Source organism: Garra rufa, unplaced genomic scaffold (genome assembly GCF_049309525.1).
Source record: "Garra rufa unplaced genomic scaffold, GarRuf1.0 hap1_unplaced_002, whole genome shotgun sequence".
In the NCBI taxonomy this organism is placed as follows: domain Eukaryota; kingdom Metazoa; phylum Chordata; class Actinopteri; order Cypriniformes; family Cyprinidae; genus Garra; species Garra rufa.
Window position 1 is genome coordinate 8,752,755 of NW_027394277.1, and position 16,954 is coordinate 8,769,708.

Consider the following 16,954-nt stretch of genomic DNA (forward strand, 5'->3'; position numbering starts at 1 on the left):
GCAAAGGCTGCAAACACGGTCCACGAGAAAGCACGCTTTGCTCCAATGCACATTGGTGTGTGGTCAGATTTAGTCTGCTATTGAAACTGCAGTGCAGCTCTGCTGTGAGCAGAGCACCCAAAAATACAGGTCACTCGGAAAGGTTCCCCTCCACGGAAATCTTTAGTAAAAGGCGAAAGATTTATGCGTCTATGAAGAGAAACTCGAGTTGTGTGCCCATGCGCTTGAGCATGTGCGCTCCCTGTGGTAAACCACTATACTCACAAAGGGTAATCTAGGGTGCCGATAAGATTTTCGTCTCCCCCTCACTCCAAATGGGAGGAGTAAAAGTTAAAAAGTCTCTTCCATCATCCATTCTCGCCTGCCACACAGGAGGCCTGGCTCTGATTCCCGGGCAAATGCAGGAACAGAGTTCTTTTAAGTAAGGGGTGTGTGTTTGCATGTGTGTGGGATTCTTTAAAATGAGCCTTGAAGGCCAAGCCTGATTTGCTAGAAGGAGCTCCAAACTTTGCATATTGACCCAACCCCCCTTTACCTGGATTTGACGTGTAACAGTTACGCACCATTACTAAATCCAGGGCAATGTGAAGGCCGAAGTTCTCACAGCCGAGCATTGGTGGTTCAGTGGTAGAATTCTCGCCTGCCACGCGGGAGACCCGGGTTCAATTCCCGGCCAATGCAGAAACGGAGTGCTTTTAATTAAGTTGTGTGTGTGCTTGCATGTGTGTAAGGTTCTTTAAAATGAAGCCTGATTTACTTGAAGGAGCTCCAACCTTTGCATACCGACCAACCCCCGTTCCCTGCCGAATCTTTTCAGAAACTCATTAGTCCGTCTATATTCGTCAAATGCCTATAAAACTTGTTCACTTTATCTATAGGTTGACGAAGTTTAGCAGTGGGCAATATACTCGTAAATGCGGTGTTAATTCCAAACGTTCTCCCTCCTTTCCGAGCATTGGTGGTTCAGTGGTAGAATTCTAGCAGTGGGCGATATGATCCACGTAAATGCGATGTTACTGCCACATGATTTCCCATCCTTTTTTTCATGTTCCCATTATGAAAAGTAAAAAAAAATAGTAATAATAGTAAAGTGGTCCAAATGAGGACCCCCTGTAATGTGTAGAATTCAAGATATTGGGAGACTCAATAAGATCAAGGCAGGTTGATTTGTTTTTTTCATGGAGTAGTGGCTCCTTATGCTGATGTCGAAGTCAAGTCGGCTGGGGGCGAAGCACAGCGGGTACAGCTCCTCGTTAGTATAGTGGACAGTATCTCCGCCTGTCACGCGGAAGACCGGGGTTTGATTCCCCGACGGGGAGACCCAGCTCTTTGCTGCTGCTGAACGACTCATCCAAAAGATTTTGGTGCTGACAGAGGTCACAGAAGGAGTTCTGCTTCAACGTCAGCCAGAGCCAAAACAAATGCGTTGGCCGGGAATCGAACCCGGGTCAACTGCTTGGAAGACAGCTATGCTCACCACTATACCACCAACGCAAGTTACCGACTCCAGCTTTTAGCCATCTGAAAAGAATGCTTGAAATGCACAAGTCACTGATAGGGCAAAAGGAGCTGAAGCCATCTTTGTCTGTATCCCGTCATGTACGAGAGAGTGCTGTCTTTCCATGCGGGCTAAAGAAATCTGGAGCTGCGACGCAGAAAGCGCAAAGGCCGCAAGTACAGAACGTGGTGAGGCGCGCTTCGTTCCACCGCCCATTGGCTGGTGGCCAGTTTTACTCTTGACACTCCAATACAGCTCTGTTGTGAGCAGAAAAGAATGCTGGAAGTACATAAGTCACTGACAGGGCCAAAGTAGCTGAAGCCCAAGGTTTGGATCCCATCATGTCATGAGAGTGCTGTCTTTCCATGCTGGCTGAAAAAAAATGTGAAGTTGCGACACAGGAAGAGCAAAGGCTGCAAACACGGTCCACGAGAAAGCACGCTTTGCTCCAATGCACATTGGTGTGTGGTCAGATTTAGTCTGCTATTGAAACTGCAGTGCAGCTCTGCTGTGAGCAGAGCACCCAAAAATACAGGTCACTCGGAAAGGTTCCCCTCCACGGAAATCTTTAGTAAAAGGCGAAAGATTTATGCGTCTATGAAGAGAAACTCGAGTTGTGTGCCCATGCGCTTGAGCATGTGCGCTCCCTGTGGTAAACCACTATACTCACAAAGGGTAATCTAGGGTGCCGATAAGATTTTCGTCTCCCCCTCACTCCAAATGGGAGGAGTAAAAGTTAAAAAGTCTCTTCCATCATCCATTCTCGCCTGCCACACAGGAGGCCTGGCTCTGATTCCCGGGCAAATGCAGGAACAGAGTTCTTTTAAGTGAGGGGTGTGTGTTTGCATGTGTGTGGGATTCTTTAAAATGAGCCTTGAAGGCCAAGCCTGATTTGCTAGAAGGAGCTCCAAACTTTGCATATTGACCCAACCCCCCTTTACCTGGATTTGACGTGTAACAGTTACGCACCATTACTAAATCCAGGGCAATGTGAAGGCCGAAGTTCTCACAGCCGAGCATTGGTGGTTCAGTGGTAGAATTCTCGCCTGCCACGCGGGAGACCCGGGTTCGATTCCCGGCCAATGCAGAAACGGAGTGCTTTTAATTAAGTTGTGTGTGTGCTTGCATGTGTGTAAGGTTCTTTAAAATGAAGCCTGATTTACTTGAAGGAGCTCCAACCTTTGCATACCGACCAACCCCCGTTCCCTGCCGAATCTTTTCAGAAACTCATTAGTCCGTCTATATTCGTCAAATGCCTATAAAACTTGTTCACTTTATCTATAGGTTGACGAAGTTTAGCAGTGGGCAATATACTCGTAAATGCGGTGTTAATTCCAAACGTTCTCCCTCCTTTCCGAGCATTGGTGGTTCAGTGGTAGAATTCTAGCAGTGGGCGATATGATCCACGTAAATGCGATGTTACTGCCACATGATTTCCCATCCTTTTTTTCATGTTCCCATTATGAAAAGTAAAAAAAAATAGTAATAATAGTAAAGTGGTCCAAATGAGGACCCCCTGTAATGTGTAGAATTCAAGATATTGGGAGACTCAATAAGATCAAGGCAGGTTGATTTGTTTTTTTCATGGAGTAGTGGCTCCTTATGCTGATGTCGGTGAAGTCAAGTCGGCTGGGGGCGAAGCACAGCGGGTACAGCTCCTCGTTAGTATAGTGGACAGTATCTCCGCCTGTCACGCGGAAGACCGGGGTTCGATTCCCCGACGGGGAGACCCAGCTCTTTGCTGCTGCTGAACGACTCATCCAAAAGATTTTGGTGCTGACAGAGGTCACAGAAGGAGTTCTGCTTCAACGTCAGCCAGAGCCAAAACAAATGCGTTGGCCGGGAATCGAACCCGGGTCAACTGCTTGGAAGACAGCTATGCTCACCACTATACCACCAACGCAAGTTCCCGACTCCAGCTTTTAGCCATCTGAAAAGAATGCTTGAAATGCACAAGTCACTGATAGGGCAAAAGGAGCTGAAGCCATCTTTGTCTGTATCCCGTCATGTACGAGAGAGTGCTGTCTTTCCATGCGGGCTAAAGAAATCTGGAGCTGCGACGCAGAAAGCGCAAAGGCCGCAAGTACAGAACGTGGTGAGGCGCGCTTCGTTCCACCGCCCATTGGCTGGTGGCCAGTTTTACTCTTGACACTCCAATACAGCTCTGTTGTGAGCAGAAAAGAATGCTGGAAGTACATAAGTCACTGACAGGGCCAAAGTAGCTGAAGCCCAAGGTTTGGATCCCATCATGTCATGAGAGTGCTGTCTTTCCATGCTGGCTGAAAAAAAATGTGAAGTTGCGACACAGGAAGAGCAAAGGCTGCAAACACGGTCCACGAGAAAGCACGCTTTGCTCCAATGCACATTGGTGTGTGGTCAGATTTAGTCTGCTATTGAAACTGCAGTGCAGCTCTGCTGTGAGCAGAGCACCCAAAAATACAGGTCACTCGGAAAGGTTCCCCTCCACGGAAATCTTTAGTAAAAGGCGAAAGATTTATGCGTCTATGAAGAGAAACTCGAGTTGTGTGCCCATGCGCTTGAGCATGTGCGCTCCCTGTGGTAAACCACTATACTCACAAAGGGTAATCTAGGGTGCCGATAAGATTTTCGTCTCCCCCTCACTCCAAATGGGAGGAGTAAAAGTTAAAAAGTCTCTTCCATCATCCATTCTCGCCTGCCACACAGGAGGCCTGGCTCTGATTCCCGGGCAAATGCAGGAACAGAGTTCTTTTAAGTGAGGGGTGTGTGTTTGCATGTGTGTGGGATTCTTTAAAATGAGCCTTGAAGGCCAAGCCTGATTTGCTAGAAGGAGCTCCAAACTTTGCATATTGACCCAACCCCCCTTTACCTGGATTTGACGTGTAACAGTTACGCACCATTACTAAATCCAGGGCAATGTGAAGGCCGAAGTTCTCACAGCCGAGCATTGGTGGTTCAGTGGTAGAATTCTCGCCTGCCACGCGGGAGACCCGGGTTCGATTCCCGGCCAATGCAGAAACGGAGTGCTTTTAATTAAGTTGTGTGTGTGCTTGCATGTGTGTAAGGTTCTTTAAAATGAAGCCTGATTTACTTGAAGGAGCTCCAACCTTTGCATACCGACCAACCCCCGTTCCCTGCCGAATCTTTTCAGAAACTCATTAGTCCGTCTATATTCGTCAAATGCCTATAAAACTTGTTCACTTTATCTATAGGTTGACGAAGTTTAGCAGTGGGCAATATACTCGTAAATGCGGTGTTAATTCCAAACGTTCTCCCTCCTTTCCGAGCATTGGTGGTTCAGTGGTAGAATTCTAGCAGTGGGCGATATGATCCACGTAAATGCGATGTTACTGCCACATGATTTCCCATCCTTTTTTTCATGTTCCCATTATGAAAAGTAAAAAAAAATAGTAATAATAGTAAAGTGGTCCAAATGAGGACCCCCTGTAATGTGTAGAATTCAAGATATTGGGAGACTCAATAAGATCAAGGCAGGTTGATTTGTTTTTTTCATGGAGTAGTGGCTCCTTATGCTGATGTCGGTGAAGTCAAGTCGGCTGGGGGCGAAGCACAGCGGGTACAGCTCCTCGTTAGTATAGTGGACAGTATCTCCGCCTGTCACGCGGAAGACCGGGGTTCGATTCCCCGACGGGGAGACCCAGCTCTTTGCTGCTGCTGAACGACTCATCCAAAAGATTTTGGTGCTGACAGAGGTCACAGAAGGAGTTCTGCTTCAACGTCAGCCAGAGCCAAAACAAATGCGTTGGCCGGGAATCGAACCCGGGTCAACTGCTTGGAAGACAGCTATGCTCACCACTATACCACCAACGCAAGTTCCCGACTCCAGCTTTTAGCCATCTGAAAAGAATGCTTGAAATGCACAAGTCACTGATAGGGCAAAAGGAGCTGAAGCCATCTTTGTCTGTATCCCGTCATGTACGAGAGAGTGCTGTCTTTCCATGCGGGCTAAAGAAATCTGGAGCTGCGACGCAGAAAGCGCAAAGGCCGCAAGTACAGAACGTGGTGAGGCGCGCTTCGTTCCACCGCCCATTGGCTGGTGGCCAGTTTTACTCTTGACACTCCAATACAGCTCTGTTGTGAGCAGAAAAGAATGCTGGAAGTACATAAGTCACTGACAGGGCCAAAGTAGCTGAAGCCCAAGGTTTGGATCCCATCATGTCATGAGAGTGCTGTCTTTCCATGCTGGCTGAAAAAAAATGTGAAGTTGCGACACAGGAAGAGCAAAGGCTGCAAACACGGTCCACGAGAAAGCACGCTTTGCTCCAATGCACATTGGTGTGTGGTCAGATTTAGTCTGCTATTGAAACTGCAGTGCAGCTCTGCTGTGAGCAGAGCACCCAAAAATACAGGTCACTCGGAAAGGTTCCCCTCCACGGAAATCTTTAGTAAAAGGCGAAAGATTTATGCGTCTATGAAGAGAAACTCGAGTTGTGTGCCCATGCGCTTGAGCATGTGCGCTCCCTGTGGTAAACCACTATACTCACAAAGGGTAATCTAGGGTGCCGATAAGATTTTCGTCTCCCCCTCACTCCAAATGGGAGGAGTAAAAGTTAAAAAGTCTCTTCCATCATCCATTCTCGCCTGCCACACAGGAGGCCTGGCTCTGATTCCCGGGCAAATGCAGGAACAGAGTTCTTTTAAGTGAGGGGTGTGTGTTTGCATGTGTGTGGGATTCTTTAAAATGAGCCTTGAAGGCCAAGCCTGATTTGCTAGAAGGAGCTCCAAACTTTGCATATTGACCCAACCCCCCTTTACCTGGATTTGACGTGTAACAGTTACGCACCATTACTAAATCCAGGGCAATGTGAAGGCCGAAGTTCTCACAGCCGAGCATTGGTGGTTCAGTGGTAGAATTCTCGCCTGCCACGCGGGAGACCCGGGTTCGATTCCCGGCCAATGCAGAAACGGAGTGCTTTTAATTAAGTTGTGTGTGTGCTTGCATGTGTGTAAGGTTCTTTAAAATGAAGCCTGATTTACTTGAAGGAGCTCCAACCTTTGCATACCGACCAACCCCCGTTCCCTGCCGAATCTTTTCAGAAACTCATTAGTCCGTCTATATTCGTCAAATGCCTATAAAACTTGTTCACTTTATCTATAGGTTGACGAAGTTTAGCAGTGGGCAATATACTCGTAAATGCGGTGTTAATTCCAAACGTTCTCCCTCCTTTCCGAGCATTGGTGGTTCAGTGGTAGAATTCTAGCAGTGGGCGATATGATCCACGTAAATGCGATGTTACTGCCACATGATTTCCCATCCTTTTTTTCATGTTCCCATTATGAAAAGTAAAAAAAAATAGTAATAATAGTAAAGTGGTCCAAATGAGGACCCCCTGTAATGTGTAGAATTCAAGATATTGGGAGACTCAATAAGATCAAGGCAGGTTGATTTGTTTTTTTCATGGAGTAGTGGCTCCTTATGCTGATGTCGGTGAAGTCAAGTCGGCTGGGGGCGAAGCACAGCGGGTACAGCTCCTCGTTAGTATAGTGGACAGTATCTCCGCCTGTCACGCGGAAGACCGGGGTTCGATTCCCCGACGGGGAGACCCAGCTCTTTGCTGCTGCTGAACGACTCATCCAAAAGATTTTGGTGCTGACAGAGGTCACAGAAGGAGTTCTGCTTCAACGTCAGCCAGAGCCAAAACAAATGCGTTGGCCGGGAATCGAACCCGGGTCAACTGCTTGGAAGACAGCTATGCTCACCACTATACCACCAACGCAAGTTCCCGACTCCAGCTTTTAGCCATCTGAAAAGAATGCTTGAAATGCACAAGTCACTGATAGGGCAAAAGGAGCTGAAGCCATCTTTGTCTGTATCCCGTCATGTACGAGAGAGTGCTGTCTTTCCATGCGGGCTAAAGAAATCTGGAGCTGCGACGCAGAAAGCGCAAAGGCCGCAAGTACAGAACGTGGTGAGGCGCGCTTCGTTCCACCGCCCATTGGCTGGTGGCCAGTTTTACTCTTGACACTCCAATACAGCTCTGTTGTGAGCAGAAAAGAATGCTGGAAGTACATAAGTCACTGACAGGGCCAAAGTAGCTGAAGCCCAAGGTTTGGATCCCATCATGTCATGAGAGTGCTGTCTTTCCATGCTGGCTGAAAAAAAATGTGAAGTTGCGACACAGGAAGAGCAAAGGCTGCAAACACGGTCCACGAGAAAGCACGCTTTGCTCCAATGCACATTGGTGTGTGGTCAGATTTAGTCTGCTATTGAAACTGCAGTGCAGCTCTGCTGTGAGCAGAGCACCCAAAAATACAGGTCACTCGGAAAGGTTCCCCTCCACGGAAATCTTTAGTAAAAGGCGAAAGATTTATGCGTCTATGAAGAGAAACTCGAGTTGTGTGCCCATGCGCTTGAGCATGTGCGCTCCCTGTGGTAAACCACTATACTCACAAAGGGTAATCTAGGGTGCCGATAAGATTTTCGTCTCCCCCTCACTCCAAATGGGAGGAGTAAAAGTTAAAAAGTCTCTTCCATCATCCATTCTCGCCTGCCACACAGGAGGCCTGGCTCTGATTCCCGGGCAAATGCAGGAACAGAGTTCTTTTAAGTGAGGGGTGTGTGTTTGCATGTGTGTGGGATTCTTTAAAATGAGCCTTGAAGGCCAAGCCTGATTTGCTAGAAGGAGCTCCAAACTTTGCATATTGACCCAACCCCCCTTTACCTGGATTTGACGTGTAACAGTTACGCACCATTACTAAATCCAGGGCAATGTGAAGGCCGAAGTTCTCACAGCCGAGCATTGGTGGTTCAGTGGTAGAATTCTCGCCTGCCACGCGGGAGACCCGGGTTCGATTCCCGGCCAATGCAGAAACGGAGTGCTTTTAATTAAGTTGTGTGTGTGCTTGCATGTGTGTAAGGTTCTTTAAAATGAAGCCTGATTTACTTGAAGGAGCTCCAACCTTTGCATACCGACCAACCCCCGTTCCCTGCCGAATCTTTTCAGAAACTCATTAGTCCGTCTATATTCGTCAAATGCCTATAAAACTTGTTCACTTTATCTATAGGTTGACGAAGTTTAGCAGTGGGCAATATACTCGTAAATGCGGTGTTAATTCCAAACGTTCTCCCTCCTTTCCGAGCATTGGTGGTTCAGTGGTAGAATTCTAGCAGTGGGCGATATGATCCACGTAAATGCGATGTTACTGCCACATGATTTCCCATCCTTTTTTTCATGTTCCCATTATGAAAAGTAAAAAAAAATAGTAATAATAGTAAAGTGGTCCAAATGAGGACCCCCTGTAATGTGTAGAATTCAAGATATTGGGAGACTCAATAAGATCAAGGCAGGTTGATTTGTTTTTTTCATGGAGTAGTGGCTCCTTATGCTGATGTCGGTGAAGTCAAGTCGGCTGGGGGCGAAGCACAGCGGGTACAGCTCCTCGTTAGTATAGTGGACAGTATCTCCGCCTGTCACGCGGAAGACCGGGGTTCGATTCCCCGACGGGGAGACCCAGCTCTTTGCTGCTGCTGAACGACTCATCCAAAAGATTTTGGTGCTGACAGAGGTCACAGAAGGAGTTCTGCTTCAACGTCAGCCAGAGCCAAAACAAATGCGTTGGCCGGGAATCGAACCCGGGTCAACTGCTTGGAAGACAGCTATGCTCACCACTATACCACCAACGCAAGTTCCCGACTCCAGCTTTTAGCCATCTGAAAAGAATGCTTGAAATGCACAAGTCACTGATAGGGCAAAAGGAGCTGAAGCCATCTTTGTCTGTATCCCGTCATGTACGAGAGAGTGCTGTCTTTCCATGCGGGCTAAAGAAATCTGGAGCTGCGACGCAGAAAGCGCAAAGGCCGCAAGTACAGAACGTGGTGAGGCGCGCTTCGTTCCACCGCCCATTGGCTGGTGGCCAGTTTTACTCTTGACACTCCAATACAGCTCTGTTGTGAGCAGAAAAGAATGCTGGAAGTACATAAGTCACTGACAGGGCCAAAGTAGCTGAAGCCCAAGGTTTGGATCCCATCATGTCATGAGAGTGCTGTCTTTCCATGCTGGCTGAAAAAAAATGTGAAGTTGCGACACAGGAAGAGCAAAGGCTGCAAACACGGTCCACGAGAAAGCACGCTTTGCTCCAATGCACATTGGTGTGTGGTCAGATTTAGTCTGCTATTGAAACTGCAGTGCAGCTCTGCTGTGAGCAGAGCACCCAAAAATACAGGTCACTCGGAAAGGTTCCCCTCCACGGAAATCTTTAGTAAAAGGCGAAAGATTTATGCGTCTATGAAGAGAAACTCGAGTTGTGTGCCCATGCGCTTGAGCATGTGCGCTCCCTGTGGTAAACCACTATACTCACAAAGGGTAATCTAGGGTGCCGATAAGATTTTCGTCTCCCCCTCACTCCAAATGGGAGGAGTAAAAGTTAAAAAGTCTCTTCCATCATCCATTCTCGCCTGCCACACAGGAGGCCTGGCTCTGATTCCCGGGCAAATGCAGGAACAGAGTTCTTTTAAGTAAGGGGTGTGTGTTTGCATGTGTGTGGGATTCTTTAAAATGAGCCTTGAAGGCCAAGCCTGATTTGCTAGAAGGAGCTCCAAACTTTGCATATTGACCCAACCCCCCTTTACCTGGATTTGACGTGTAACAGTTACGCACCATTACTAAATCCAGGGCAATGTGAAGGCCGAAGTTCTCACAGCCGAGCATTGGTGGTTCAGTGGTAGAATTCTCGCCTGCCACGCGGGAGACCCGGGTTCAATTCCCGGCCAATGCAGAAACGGAGTGCTTTTAATTAAGTTGTGTGTGTGCTTGCATGTGTGTAAGGTTCTTTAAAATGAAGCCTGATTTACTTGAAGGAGCTCCAACCTTTGCATACCGACCAACCCCCGTTCCCTGCCGAATCTTTTCAGAAACTCATTAGTCCGTCTATATTCGTCAAATGCCTATAAAACTTGTTCACTTTATCTATAGGTTGACGAAGTTTAGCAGTGGGCAATATACTCGTAAATGCGGTGTTAATTCCAAACGTTCTCCCTCCTTTCCGAGCATTGGTGGTTCAGTGGTAGAATTCTAGCAGTGGGCGATATGATCCACGTAAATGCGATGTTACTGCCACATGATTTCCCATCCTTTTTTTCATATTCCCATTATGAAAAGTAAAAAAAAATAGTAATAATAGTAAAGTGGTCCAAATGAGGACCCCCTGTAATGTGTAGAATTCAAGATATTGGGAGACTCAATAAGATCAAGGCAGGTTGATTTGTTTTTTTCATGGAGTAGTGGCTCCTTATGCTGATGTCGAAGTCAAGTCGGCTGGGGGCGAAGCACAGCGGGTACAGCTCCTCGTTAGTATAGTGGACAGTATCTCCGCCTGTCACGCGGAAGACCGGGGTTTGATTCCCCGACGGGGAGACCCAGCTCTTTGCTGCTGCTGAACGACTCATCCAAAAGATTTTGGTGCTGACAGAGGTCACAGAAGGAGTTCTGCTTCAACGTCAGCCAGAGCCAAAACAAATGCGTTGGCCGGGAATCGAACCCGGGTCAACTGCTTGGAAGGCAGCTATGCTCACCACTATACCACCAACGCAAGTTCCCGACTCCAGCTTTTAGCCATCTGAAAAGAATGCTTGAAATGCACAAGTCACTGATAGGGCAAAAGGAGCTGAAGCCATCTTTGTTTGTATCCCGTCATGTACGAGAGAGTGCTGTCTTTCCATGCGGGCTAAAGAAATCTGGAGCTGCGACGCAGAAAGCGCAAAGGCCGCAAGTACAGAACGTGGTGAGGCGCGCTTCGTTCCACCGCCCATTGGCTGGTGGCCAGTTTTACTCTTGACACTCCAATACAGCTCTGTTGTGAGCAGAAAAGAATGCTGGAAGTACATAAGTCACTGACAGGGCCAAAGTAGCTGAAGCCCAAGGTTTGGATCCCATCATGTCATGAGAGTGCTGTCTTTCCATGCTGGCTGAAAAAAAATGTGAAGTTGCGACACAGGAAGCGCAAAGGCTGCAAACACGGTCCACGAGAAAGCACGCTTTGCTCCAATGCACATTGGTGTGTGGTCAGATTTAGTCTGCTATTAAAACTGCAGTGCAGCTCTGCTGTGAGCAGAGCACCCAAAAATACAGGTCACTCGGAAAGGTTCCCCTCCACGGAAATCTTTAGTAAAAGGCGAAAGATTTATGCGTCTATGAACAGAAACTCGAGTTGTGTGCCCATGCGCTTGAGCATGTGCGCTCCCTGTGGTAAACCACTATACTCACAAAGGGTAATCTAGGGTGCCGATAAGATTTTCATCTCCCCCTCACTCCAAATGGGAGGAGTAAAAGTTAAAAAGTCTCTTCCATCATCCATTCTCGCCTGCCACACAGGAGGCCTGGCTCTGATTCCCGGGCAAATGCAGGAACAGAGTTCTTTTAAGTAAGGGGTGTGTGTTTGCATGTGTGTGGGATTCTTTAAAATGAGCCTTGAAGGCCAAGCCTGATTTGCTAGAAGGAGCTCCAAACTTTGCATATTGACCCAACCCCCCTTTACCTGGATTTGACGTGTAACAGTTACGCACCATTACTAAATCCAGGGCAATGTGAAGGCCGAAAGCCTCCCAGCCGAGCATTGGTGGTTCAGTGGTAGAATTCTCGCCTGCCACGCGGGAGACCCGGGTTCGATTCCCGGCCAATGCAGAAACGGAGTGCTTTTAATTAAGTTGTGTGTGTGCTTGCATGTGTGTAAGGTTCTTTAAAATGAAGCCTGATTTACTTGAAGGAGCTCCAACCTTTGCATACCGACCAACCCCCGTTCCCTGCCGAATCTTTTCAGAAACTCATTAGTCCGTCTATATTCGTCAAATGCCTATAAAACTTGTTCACTTTATCTATAGGTTGACGAAGTTTAGCAGTGGGCAATATACTCGTAAATGCGGTGTTAATTCCAAACGTTCTCCCTCCTTTCCGAGCATTGGTGGTTCAGTGGTAGAATTCTAGCAGTGGGCGATATGATCCACGTAAATGCGATGTTACTGCCACATGATTTCCCATCCTTTTTTTCATGTTCCCATTATGAAAAGTAAAAAAAAATAGTAATAATAGTAAAGTGGTCCAAATGAGGACCCCCTGTAATGTGTAGAATTCAAGATATTGGGAGACTCAATAAGATCAAGGCAGGTTGATTTGTTTTTTTCATGGAGTAGTGGCTCCTTATGCTGATGTCGGTGAAGTCAAGTCGGCTGGGGGCGAAGCACAGCGGGTACAGCTCCTCGTTAGTATAGTGGACAGTATCTCCGCCTGTCACGCGGAAGACCGGGGTTCGATTCCCCGACGGGGAGACCCAGCTCTTTGCTGCTGCTGAACGACTCATCCAAAAGATTTTGGTGCTGACAGAGGTCACAGAAGGAGTTCTGCTTCAACGTCAGCCAGAGCCAAAACAAATGCGTTGGCCGGGAATCGAACCCGGGTCAACTGCTTGGAAGACAGCTATGCTCACCACTATACCACCAACGCAAGTTCCCGACTCCAGCTTTTAGCCATCTGAAAAGAATGCTTGAAATGCACAAGTCACTGATAGGGCAAAAGGAGCTGAAGCCATCTTTGTCTGTATCCCGTCATGTACGAGAGAGTGCTGTCTTTCCATGCGGGCTAAAGAAATCTGGAGCTGCGACGCAGAAAGCGCAAAGGCCGCAAGTACAGAACGTGGTGAGGCGCGCTTCGTTCCACCGCCCATTGGCTGGTGGCCAGTTTTACTCTTGACACTCCAATACAGCTCTGTTGTGAGCAGAAAAGAATGCTGGAAGTACATAAGTCACTGACAGGGCCAAAGTAGCTGAAGCCCAAGGTTTGGATCCCATCATGTCATGAGAGTGCTGTCTTTCCATGCTGGCTGAAAAAAAATGTGAAGTTGCGACACAGGAAGAGCAAAGGCTGCAAACACGGTCCACGAGAAAGCACGCTTTGCTCCAATGCACATTGGTGTGTGGTCAGATTTAGTCTGCTATTGAAACTGCAGTGCAGCTCTGCTGTGAGCAGAGCACCCAAAAATACAGGTCACTCGGAAAGGTTCCCCTCCACGGAAATCTTTAGTAAAAGGCGAAAGATTTATGCGTCTATGAAGAGAAACTCGAGTTGTGTGCCCATGCGCTTGAGCATGTGCGCTCCCTGTGGTAAACCACTATACTCACAAAGGGTAATCTAGGGTGCCGATAAGATTTTCGTCTCCCCCTCACTCCAAATGGGAGGAGTAAAAGTTAAAAAGTCTCTTCCATCATCCATTCTCGCCTGCCACACAGGAGGCCTGGCTCTGATTCCCGGGCAAATGCAGGAACAGAGTTCTTTTAAGTAAGGGGTGTGTGTTTGCATGTGTGTGGGATTCTTTAAAATGAGCCTTGAAGGCCAAGCCTGATTTGCTAGAAGGAGCTCCAAACTTTGCATATTGACCCAACCCCCCTTTACCTGGATTTGACGTGTAACAGTTACGCACCATTACTAAATCCAGGGCAATGTGAAGGCCGAAGTTCTCACAGCCGAGCATTGGTGGTTCAGTGGTAGAATTCTCGCCTGCCACGCGGGAGACCCGGGTTCAATTCCCGGCCAATGCAGAAACGGAGTGCTTTTAATTAAGTTGTGTGTGTGCTTGCATGTGTGTAAGGTTCTTTAAAATGAAGCCTGATTTACTTGAAGGAGCTCCAACCTTTGCATACCGACCAACCCCCGTTCCCTGCCGAATCTTTTCAGAAACTCATTAGTCCGTCTATATTCGTCAAATGCCTATAAAACTTGTTCACTTTATCTATAGGTTGACGAAGTTTAGCAGTGGGCAATATACTCGTAAATGCGGTGTTAATTCCAAACGTTCTCCCTCCTTTCCGAGCATTGGTGGTTCAGTGGTAGAATTCTAGCAGTGGGCGATATGATCCACGTAAATGCGATGTTACTGCCACATGATTTCCCATCCTTTTTTTCATATTCCCATTATGAAAAGTAAAAAAAAATAGTAATAATAGTAAAGTGGTCCAAATGAGGACCCCCTGTAATGTGTAGAATTCAAGATATTGGGAGACTCAATAAGATCAAGGCAGGTTGATTTGTTTTTTTCATGGAGTAGTGGCTCCTTATGCTGATGTCGAAGTCAAGTCGGCTGGGGGCGAAGCACAGCGGGTACAGCTCCTCGTTAGTATAGTGGACAGTATCTCCGCCTGTCACGCGGAAGACCGGGGTTTGATTCCCCGACGGGGAGACCCAGCTCTTTGCTGCTGCTGAACGACTCATCCAAAAGATTTTGGTGCTGACAGAGGTCACAGAAGGAGTTCTGCTTCAACGTCAGCCAGAGCCAAAACAAATGCGTTGGCCGGGAATCGAACCCGGGTCAACTGCTTGGAAGGCAGCTATGCTCACCACTATACCACCAACGCAAGTTCCCGACTCCAGCTTTTAGCCATCTGAAAAGAATGCTTGAAATGCACAAGTCACTGATAGGGCAAAAGGAGCTGAAGCCATCTTTGTTTGTATCCCGTCATGTACGAGAGAGTGCTGTCTTTCCATGCGGGCTAAAGAAATCTGGAGCTGCGACGCAGAAAGCGCAAAGGCCGCAAGTACAGAACGTGGTGAGGCGCGCTTCGTTCCACCGCCCATTGGCTGGTGGCCAGTTTTACTCTTGACACTCCAATACAGCTCTGTTGTGAGCAGAAAAGAATGCTGGAAGTACATAAGTCACTGACAGGGCCAAAGTAGCTGAAGCCCAAGGTTTGGATCCCATCATGTCATGAGAGTGCTGTCTTTCCATGCTGGCTGAAAAAAAATGTGAAGTTGCGACACAGGAAGCGCAAAGGCTGCAAACACGGTCCACGAGAAAGCACGCTTTGCTCCAATGCACATTGGTGTGTGGTCAGATTTAGTCTGCTATTAAAACTGCAGTGCAGCTCTGCTGTGAGCAGAGCACCCAAAAATACAGGTCACTCGGAAAGGTTCCCCTCCACGGAAATCTTTAGTAAAAGGCGAAAGATTTATGCGTCTATGAACAGAAACTCGAGTTGTGTGCCCATGCGCTTGAGCATGTGCGCTCCCTGTGGTAAACCACTATACTCACAAAGGGTAATCTAGGGTGCCGATAAGATTTTCATCTCCCCCTCACTCCAAATGGGAGGAGTAAAAGTTAAAAAGTCTCTTCCATCATCCATTCTCGCCTGCCACACAGGAGGCCTGGCTCTGATTCCCGGGCAAATGCAGGAACAGAGTTCTTTTAAGTAAGGGGTGTGTGTTTGCATGTGTGTGGGATTCTTTAAAATGAGCCTTGAAGGCCAAGCCTGATTTGCTAGAAGGAGCTCCAAACTTTGCATATTGACCCAACCCCCCTTTACCTGGATTTGACGTGTAACAGTTACGCACCATTACTAAATCCAGGGCAATGTGAAGGCCGAAAGCCTCCCAGCCGAGCATTGGTGGTTCAGTGGTAGAATTCTCGCCTGCCACGCGGGAGACCCGGGTTCGATTCCCGGCCAATGCAGAAACGGAGTGCTTTTAATTAAGTTGTGTGTGTGCTTGCATGTGTGTAAGGTTCTTTAAAATGAAGCCTGATTTACTTGAAGGAGCTCCAACCTTTGCATACCGACCAACCCCCGTTCCCTGCCGAATCTTTTCAGAAACTCATTAGTCCGTCTATATTCGTCAAATGCCTATAAAACTTGTTCACTTTATCTATAGGTTGACGAAGTTTAGCAGTGGGCAATATACTCGTAAATGCGGTGTTAATTCCAAACGTTCTCCCTCCTTTCCGAGCATTGGTGGTTCAGTGGTAGAATTCTAGCAGTGGGCGATATGATCCACGTAAATGCGATGTTACTGCCACATGATTTCCCATCCTTTTTTTCATGTTCCCATTATGAAAAGTAAAAAAAAATAGTAATAATAGTAAAGTGGTCCAAATGAGGACCCCCTGTAATGTGTAGAATTCAAGATATTGGGAGACTCAATAAGATCAAGGCAGGTTGATTTGTTTTTTTCATGGAGTAGTGGCTCCTTATGCTGATGTCGGTGAAGTCAAGTCGGCTGGGGGCGAAGCACAGCGGGTACAGCTCCTCGTTAGTATAGTGGACAGTATCTCCGCCTGTCACGCGGAAGACCGGGGTTCGATTCCCCGACGGGGAGACCCAGCTCTTTGCTGCTGCTGAACGACTCATCCAAAAGATTTTGGTGCTGACAGAGGTCACAGAAGGAGTTCTGCTTCAACGTCAGCCAGAGCCAAAACAAATGCGTTGGCCGGGAATCGAACCCGGGTCAACTGCTTGGAAGACAGCTATGCTCACCACTATACCACCAACGCAAGTTCCCGACTCCAGCTTTTAGCCATCTGAAAAGAATGCTTGAAATGCACAAGTCACTGATAGGGCAAAAGGAGCTGAAGCCATCTTTGTCTGTATCCCGTCATGTACGAGAGAGTGCTGTCTTTCCATGCGGGCTAAAGAAATCTGGAGCTGCGACGCAGAAAGCGCAAAGGCCGCAAGTACAGAACGTGGTGAGGCGCGCTTCGTTC

The 16,954-nt window shown here is 47.6% G+C and overlaps 26 non-coding genes across 26 annotated transcripts; 15 read left to right on the top strand and 11 right to left on the bottom strand.

The window, feature by feature from the left end:
• Window positions 1–95: 95 nt before the first annotated feature.
• On the bottom strand, window positions 96–211 carry LOC141307965 (U5 spliceosomal RNA). The gene has a single exon (XR_012346888.1). It is a non-coding gene; the product is annotated as a U5 spliceosomal RNA (small nuclear RNA).
• A 399-nt stretch (window positions 212–610) lies between these two features.
• Window positions 611–681, top strand: trnag-gcc (transfer RNA glycine (anticodon GCC)). The gene has a single exon. It is a non-coding gene; the product is annotated as a tRNA-Gly (tRNA).
• A 1,318-nt stretch (window positions 682–1,999) lies between these two features.
• LOC141307966 (U5 spliceosomal RNA) lies at window positions 2,000–2,115 on the bottom strand. The gene has a single exon (XR_012346889.1). It is a non-coding gene; the product is annotated as a U5 spliceosomal RNA (small nuclear RNA).
• Window positions 2,116–2,514: 399 nt separating this feature from the next.
• On the top strand, window positions 2,515–2,585 carry trnag-gcc (transfer RNA glycine (anticodon GCC)). Its single transcript has one exon. It is a non-coding gene; the product is annotated as a tRNA-Gly (tRNA).
• Window positions 2,586–3,154: 569 nt separating this feature from the next.
• Window positions 3,155–3,226, top strand: trnad-guc (transfer RNA aspartic acid (anticodon GUC)). Its single transcript has one exon. It is a non-coding gene; the product is annotated as a tRNA-Asp (tRNA).
• Window positions 3,227–3,906: 680 nt separating this feature from the next.
• On the bottom strand, window positions 3,907–4,022 carry LOC141307967 (U5 spliceosomal RNA). Its single transcript, XR_012346891.1, has one exon. It is a non-coding gene; the product is annotated as a U5 spliceosomal RNA (small nuclear RNA).
• Window positions 4,023–4,421: 399 nt separating this feature from the next.
• On the top strand, window positions 4,422–4,492 carry trnag-gcc (transfer RNA glycine (anticodon GCC)). The gene has a single exon. It is a non-coding gene; the product is annotated as a tRNA-Gly (tRNA).
• Window positions 4,493–5,061: 569 nt separating this feature from the next.
• On the top strand, window positions 5,062–5,133 carry trnad-guc (transfer RNA aspartic acid (anticodon GUC)). The gene has a single exon. It is a non-coding gene; the product is annotated as a tRNA-Asp (tRNA).
• A 680-nt stretch (window positions 5,134–5,813) lies between these two features.
• LOC141307969 (U5 spliceosomal RNA) lies at window positions 5,814–5,929 on the bottom strand. Its single transcript, XR_012346893.1, has one exon. It is a non-coding gene; the product is annotated as a U5 spliceosomal RNA (small nuclear RNA).
• Window positions 5,930–6,328: 399 nt separating this feature from the next.
• On the top strand, window positions 6,329–6,399 carry trnag-gcc (transfer RNA glycine (anticodon GCC)). The gene has a single exon. It is a non-coding gene; the product is annotated as a tRNA-Gly (tRNA).
• A 569-nt stretch (window positions 6,400–6,968) lies between these two features.
• trnad-guc (transfer RNA aspartic acid (anticodon GUC)) lies at window positions 6,969–7,040 on the top strand. The gene has a single exon. It is a non-coding gene; the product is annotated as a tRNA-Asp (tRNA).
• A 680-nt stretch (window positions 7,041–7,720) lies between these two features.
• On the bottom strand, window positions 7,721–7,836 carry LOC141307970 (U5 spliceosomal RNA). The gene has a single exon (XR_012346894.1). It is a non-coding gene; the product is annotated as a U5 spliceosomal RNA (small nuclear RNA).
• Window positions 7,837–8,235: 399 nt separating this feature from the next.
• trnag-gcc (transfer RNA glycine (anticodon GCC)) lies at window positions 8,236–8,306 on the top strand. Its single transcript has one exon. It is a non-coding gene; the product is annotated as a tRNA-Gly (tRNA).
• A 569-nt stretch (window positions 8,307–8,875) lies between these two features.
• trnad-guc (transfer RNA aspartic acid (anticodon GUC)) lies at window positions 8,876–8,947 on the top strand. Its single transcript has one exon. It is a non-coding gene; the product is annotated as a tRNA-Asp (tRNA).
• Window positions 8,948–9,627: 680 nt separating this feature from the next.
• Window positions 9,628–9,743, bottom strand: LOC141307971 (U5 spliceosomal RNA). Its single transcript, XR_012346895.1, has one exon. It is a non-coding gene; the product is annotated as a U5 spliceosomal RNA (small nuclear RNA).
• A 399-nt stretch (window positions 9,744–10,142) lies between these two features.
• trnag-gcc (transfer RNA glycine (anticodon GCC)) lies at window positions 10,143–10,213 on the top strand. The gene has a single exon. It is a non-coding gene; the product is annotated as a tRNA-Gly (tRNA).
• A 741-nt stretch (window positions 10,214–10,954) lies between these two features.
• trnag-ucc (transfer RNA glycine (anticodon UCC)) lies at window positions 10,955–11,026 on the bottom strand. Its single transcript has one exon. It is a non-coding gene; the product is annotated as a tRNA-Gly (tRNA).
• Window positions 11,027–11,531: 505 nt separating this feature from the next.
• LOC141307977 (U5 spliceosomal RNA) lies at window positions 11,532–11,647 on the bottom strand. Its single transcript, XR_012346900.1, has one exon. It is a non-coding gene; the product is annotated as a U5 spliceosomal RNA (small nuclear RNA).
• Window positions 11,648–12,046: 399 nt separating this feature from the next.
• Window positions 12,047–12,117, top strand: trnag-gcc (transfer RNA glycine (anticodon GCC)). Its single transcript has one exon. It is a non-coding gene; the product is annotated as a tRNA-Gly (tRNA).
• Window positions 12,118–12,686: 569 nt separating this feature from the next.
• trnad-guc (transfer RNA aspartic acid (anticodon GUC)) lies at window positions 12,687–12,758 on the top strand. Its single transcript has one exon. It is a non-coding gene; the product is annotated as a tRNA-Asp (tRNA).
• Window positions 12,759–13,438: 680 nt separating this feature from the next.
• Window positions 13,439–13,554, bottom strand: LOC141307973 (U5 spliceosomal RNA). Its single transcript, XR_012346896.1, has one exon. It is a non-coding gene; the product is annotated as a U5 spliceosomal RNA (small nuclear RNA).
• A 399-nt stretch (window positions 13,555–13,953) lies between these two features.
• trnag-gcc (transfer RNA glycine (anticodon GCC)) lies at window positions 13,954–14,024 on the top strand. Its single transcript has one exon. It is a non-coding gene; the product is annotated as a tRNA-Gly (tRNA).
• Window positions 14,025–14,765: 741 nt separating this feature from the next.
• On the bottom strand, window positions 14,766–14,837 carry trnag-ucc (transfer RNA glycine (anticodon UCC)). Its single transcript has one exon. It is a non-coding gene; the product is annotated as a tRNA-Gly (tRNA).
• A 505-nt stretch (window positions 14,838–15,342) lies between these two features.
• Window positions 15,343–15,458, bottom strand: LOC141307978 (U5 spliceosomal RNA). Its single transcript, XR_012346902.1, has one exon. It is a non-coding gene; the product is annotated as a U5 spliceosomal RNA (small nuclear RNA).
• A 399-nt stretch (window positions 15,459–15,857) lies between these two features.
• trnag-gcc (transfer RNA glycine (anticodon GCC)) lies at window positions 15,858–15,928 on the top strand. The gene has a single exon. It is a non-coding gene; the product is annotated as a tRNA-Gly (tRNA).
• A 569-nt stretch (window positions 15,929–16,497) lies between these two features.
• trnad-guc (transfer RNA aspartic acid (anticodon GUC)) lies at window positions 16,498–16,569 on the top strand. The gene has a single exon. It is a non-coding gene; the product is annotated as a tRNA-Asp (tRNA).
• The last annotated feature ends 385 nt before the right edge of the window (window positions 16,570–16,954 follow it).